General features: G+C 35.4%; 2 non-coding genes across 2 annotated transcripts; one reads left to right on the top strand and one right to left on the bottom strand.

Moving 5' to 3' along the window:
- Positions 1–701: 701 nt before the first annotated feature.
- Positions 702–775, top strand: TRNAD-GUC (transfer RNA aspartic acid (anticodon GUC)). Its single transcript has one exon. It is a non-coding gene; the product is annotated as a tRNA-Asp (tRNA).
- Positions 776–4,343: 3,568 nt separating this feature from the next.
- Positions 4,344–4,415, bottom strand: TRNAC-GCA (transfer RNA cysteine (anticodon GCA)). Its single transcript has one exon. It is a non-coding gene; the product is annotated as a tRNA-Cys (tRNA).
- Positions 4,416–5,841: the final 1,426 nt, after the last annotated feature.

Genomic DNA, 5,841 nt, shown 5'->3' with positions numbered 1-5,841 from the left:
TACTATGAACATAGTATGATGGCGATCGGGCAGGTATGCCCCTATCGTCTAGTGGTTCAGGACATCTCTCTTTCAAGGAGGCAGCGGGGATTCGACTTCCCCTGGGGGTAGGGTACTACGAAAGGAAGTTGATCATGGATTATCAATAAGCCCAGAATTTGTTCTTCCTGGGTCGATGCCCGAGCGGTTAATGGGGACGGACTGTAAATTCGTTGGCGATATGTCTACGCTGGTTCAAATCCAGCTCGGCCCACTAATTCGCCGATCCATGATAACCAAATTTGTCCTCCAGAAATGCCCATTATTTAGATATTTAGAATGCCCCATATATTCTAAAATTCTAAAAGTATTCTAAGGATATATGGGAATAAAATATATAGGGATAAAGGGTCCATTTTTTCTACAATACCCCTTGGTTTCTTTCCAATTTCTCACATCTTCTGATCTGTCTAAAGATCTAGATTCCCAATTTGTTGCAAAGGTAGTAAAGAAAAAAAGAGTCCTTTTTCCATTGAAAAATAGATTCTCAATATATTAGTAGGATTACCAGTAATCTGTGTCATTCTTACTCTAGTCCGTATCCATGTGGATATCAGTATATCAGTCGTGTTTCTTTTACAACACGAGAATATTTCTCGTAAATAGAAACGAAACGAATGAAAGCATAAGAATACATATATGCATGCTGTATACCTCACCCTGGGATTGTAGTTCAATCGGTCAGAGCACCGCCCTGTCAAGGCGGAAGCTGCGGGTTCGAGCCCCGTCAGTCCCGACCTCGGATCCGATGAATCCATCAATTCATCTTCCCATTTTCTGTGAGGAGGGGGCCCGGGACAGGATTGAATTTCCTGCGGGGATCCTTAATTTTTTTTTATTTTGTTTTTCGTTTCGAATTTCTCATCGGACAAAGACGGGAATTTCAATTATTTGAACTAGTACCGATTGCTGGGGGAGAGGCATACGTAGTCGTAGGTATCGCCATACTGGGGATTCCAAGAGAGACCCACTGGTTTGACTTTTTCAATTGCTTCTGATCCATGAAATGGAATAGGGTACAGAGTACCCATACGTTTCCAGGGAGTACATATACAAATTGTACTCGTTTATTCTACGATACACAATTAACTAACTTAGTAACATAGTTACTCGGGCAGCAGAGTACTATTAAACCTACTCCCTTTTGTTTTCGTGTTTTCGAGATACGATTTTGTGCAATCTCAATTAGTAAAGTAATTAAAAACAATCTATCTATCTTATTCTTATTCAAATTGCATGCTGAATTTAGCTTTCAGTCCCAATCCAAGGAAAAAGAGGGTCCTTACTTTTAATATAAAGTAAAGGATCAAACAATGATCCGTCCCTTTTGTTTCTTTTCCACAGGGGGAATGAATCATTTTTTTTTTCTTTATTTTCTTTATCTTTATATAATATATATTTTTATTTTAGGGTTTCATCGAAGAAGGAGAAAAATCAATAAAGAAAGAATTTGTCGGAATATTAGATCTTTTTTTTTATATCGAGACCCATCCCATACCCATACCTTTATCACATTTCTCTGCCTTCCAGGAGGATTAGATCATTACGAAAACTTCGCTTCGAGCTTAACTCCTCCCCCTTTCCATTTCACTCCTACTGTTTAGGTCTGTTACCAATGGAAGGCCGGCAACAGAACACAGGTCAGATGATACCTCGTCGGATGATTCTTATAAAGAAGATGATAGATTTTAGAAACTAAAGAATGAAAAAAAAAAAGATGAGAAATTCAATGGGATTCTTGATTAGATCAGGAATCCCATTTTTGATTCGGTATGGATAAAAGATCTTCCTATGTTATACTATTCAATTCTCGACGATGAATCGATTTAATAGATCAGATATTGTTATTCATATTCATAATATAATATTGAATATTGATCCGATTCAGTATCAACCATCAGGATGCACCCATTGAATTTACAGGAGAAATCTTTTTATTTTTATTTTTTTTTTTCTATGGGATTAGATCCCGAGTTATTGCGAAGCAAAAAAAAAACGATGAGATTATGGAAGTCAATATTCTCGCATTTATTGCGACTGCGCTGTTCATTTTAGTTCCTACTGCTTTTTTACTTATCATCTACGTAAAAACAGTCAGTCAAAATGATTAGAATTAAACTTGACTTATTAGCTCTTATCAATGATTGACGAAATAAAAGGGATTCCAATTCCAAGTCTTAAATGAAATTAGAGAACTGGAATCAACAGTATAATAGATGGTGTAGTAGAAAGGTTATATAGTTCTTTCTACCACACTATCTATTATTATATTGTAAAAATATTGTATTGCATGTATAAAGTTGTATTGTATAAATTCAAAAAATGGATGGGTTTGATATAGACTAGATACAATATCTATCCATATAAATGAAGTAATTGATTGGGCCGTTAACAGATACCCCACGGAGTTCTATAGTCACTTCTTCGGATTTGAAAAATAAGTATAAGTAGTAAACACCACCCATTTTTCATGCTTGAGCCATGACATGAGGTGAGTCAATAAAGCATAAATAGGATTCCTAGAAGTATAAAACTTAAGTGAGCACGGATCACCCGACGCAAGATCTTATTATGCGTAGTACCCCTTTGAACAACCACTACGTCTATGGCATCTCCAGTAGAAAGTACGTATCCACGTAATAGTAGCAGTACTTCCTCTTTGAACAGTCAAGAGGGAAAAACAAATAAAAAAATAGGGGTTGGTTGCTCCTCATTGTAATATCCATAATTATGGTAAGAGCGGGTTCATCGAAATCGAATATTATATTTAGGAATAGGAAGAGTTCGGCTGGAAAAATTTCCTATCATGCGCATTCCTTTGAGTTTCGAAATACGAACAACATCAGAATCAAATCATTCAAATATTGATCGAAAGATCATTGTTCATATATTACTGGATTACCCTAGAATTTTTGAAATGGATTATCTTAAAACGCTTCGCGGAACGGTCCATTAAACATAAGCACCATTGATCCAATTTGATTACTCAACTTAATTAGTAGTACCCCTAGAGTCCACTTCTTCCCCATACTACGAGTGAAAGGGAAAACGTAAAGACCACCATTAAAGCAGCCCAAGCGAGACTTACTATATCCATGTAAATTATCTCCCCGATCTCTATGAATATGAAGGAATTATTCCATTATTAATCACTAATAATAGTGGAATCAATGGTGCAGAGTCAAAATGGCATTTTGCTCTAACGCTATTGATGAACCAATCCAATGAATACAAGAGTTCCTATACTCTAATTACAAGGATCTCCGGTCGAATCGGAAAGCAGTAAGCAAAAGCAAGATATACAACTACCCTTGGAGATCTTAAAGGAATGTTACTAATGAAAGATGTAGGAATAGTAAGACCCATTGTTTGTTTTGTTAGCTTTCATAAGCATAAGAAAAAAAAATGGAATATAAATAGAATATATATATATACCATAAAGATGTAAAAGATAACTATCTTAACTATCTATCACATACCTCTATCTACCCCCCAAGTCTTACTGTCTCTGTTTCTTTCTGTGAAACAATCGGGGGACACCCCATTACGTTCTTGGCAGGGTGTTACAAAAAACGGAGAAGTATTTTTCAACTTTTATTAGAAAATTAGATTCTATATTCTATAATATAGATATAGAATAGTTAGTTATTCTATAACTATAATAGTTATAGTTAAGAGTTGATTACCCATCCAATCCAATATTGATTGGATACCTGAGTAAGTACTCAGGGATTCTCGTGAGTCTGGATACAAAATACAAACTATCCTTAGCCCTTTCTCCGCAACTCCCAATTTGATTCCCCACCAACCTACCCAATTTAATTCAAGACTCAGTCAGTGGGCACCACCCTAGTAAGGTAGGGTAATTAGGAAGTATTGATAGTGCTTCCTATAATCTCCCTCAGATCCTAGAATAGAAGCAAGGATTGGATTTACATTTAGGAACCGAACCCCCTTTCCTTCGGCTACCCCGATTTTAGGTATCTGACTTTCGTAGTTCTGAATCTCACAATTTCAGTTTTACTATCGATTCGATTGATAAATCAAATACAAAGAAATAGCCCGAACCAACCAGTAATCAGTCATAAATCGGTTTTTTTTCATATTGATACCCGATTTTAACCATAACCAAATGATAAAAATTCAAGTCTTTTTTTTTTATAGAACCTCTGTATTCTTAAAATACAGTATCTACAACCCTAGTCATGCTTCTGTCAGGCAAGAATTTTGTGAGTTCTATTAGCATATGTGAGTTCTATTAGCATAGAAGGATAAGGTATTCCGAAGCTTTTCTTTTGTTGATCAGGCGACACCCGGATTTGAACTGGGGAGAAAGGGATTTGCAGTCCCGCGCCTTACCACTCGGCCATGCCGCCAAAATGATCCAAAATAGACCTAACTCTTTCTTTTTTTTTTTTTTTTGGGGGGGGGGGGGTTACTCAACCTTTTTTTGGTTTGAGTTGGATTTTTAAAACGGGTTTCTTTATCCCTTTCCAAAAGGGATCCCTGGGTCCAGGGTTCTCTTGATTGTATAGTGTTTCAAAACATAATATTTTTTTTTATATTGAAACAGAAAAAAGATATTTCTAGGCACAGAGTCCAAAATTCAGAGTAAATTGGAGCCATTAATTATTTCCTGTGAATTCATGAACAGTTCTTGGATTTTGATCTAACGTTTTCTTTCCTTACCTTAATAATTAAATTAATAACATAAGAAAACAAAAAAGTTGATACACGACTAATCAGTATCAATTGTTTTCAATTTCAATTATAACAACATATATGTGTATATGTAAACCCTCGAACATAAATTGTTACACGCATACCTAGTCCTATCCACCTTATCTTATAGGGAATTGTCGTGCTTGAATTTTGCATTGAATATTTTTCTATTGAATAAGTTGAATCTAAATTGGAAATTCGCATATAGCACCCCGAAAAGAGGGGATATGCAGATAACTAGATAGCTATATCTGGATATACTTATACAATGCCCTTTACGCACTTCAATCGTATTCTACTAATTCTACTAACACTAACAAGAGCTCCCTCTTCTCTGTGAATCCTTTTTTGAACAATGGTGGAATCAATGAAATAAGTTAAGTGCTAAAATAAAAACCAACTCGATACTGTTCCGGATTATTCTGTCTTTATCTCATTCATAGAGAATGGATCAAATCATGAATCTATTTCTGGTACCCAATCTTATTTCTGATACCCAATCTTATTTCTGATACCCAATCTTATCGTAATATCATAATAACAGGTAGAAATTGGATCCATTTGTATATTCTATACAAGACTCCATCAGTCTAAGCTAAGGGGCAGAATTTTGTTTCAAGGAATGTTTTATTAATCCATCTCCATTTGGATCCGTCGAAAATTATCTCTCTTTATTCCTCCGTCTATGCCAATTTCATAGGTCTATGGAATTGGATAAAATTTCATGTGATTCAGTAAAAAGAATATACATTCCATCATTGCTCGATCGATCTATATGGTTCGATAAAGACTTAACCAATAATGGGATTTTTTCAATAAATGGGAAACTTAATTAAGATGCTCCGGGATGAAAATGAGGGAATGTCTACAATACCTGGATTTAGTCAGATACAATTTGAAGGATTTTGTAGGTTCATTGATCAGGGCTTGACCGAAGAACTTCATAAGTTTCCAAAAATTGAAGATACAGATCAAGAAATAGAATTTCAATTATTTGTGGAAACATATCAATTGGTGGAACCCTTGATAAAAGAGAGAGATGCTGTGTATGAATCACTCACGTATTCTTCTGAATTATAT

Source organism: Aristolochia californica, unplaced genomic scaffold (genome assembly GCF_029961685.1).
Source record: "Aristolochia californica isolate CCGP_79_NKW_82.1479 unplaced genomic scaffold, dmAriCali1.0.hap1 SCAF_200, whole genome shotgun sequence".
NCBI classification, from domain to species: Eukaryota; Viridiplantae; Streptophyta; class Magnoliopsida; order Piperales; family Aristolochiaceae; genus Aristolochia; species Aristolochia californica.
This window is presented reverse-complemented; position numbering and strand designations above follow the sequence as displayed.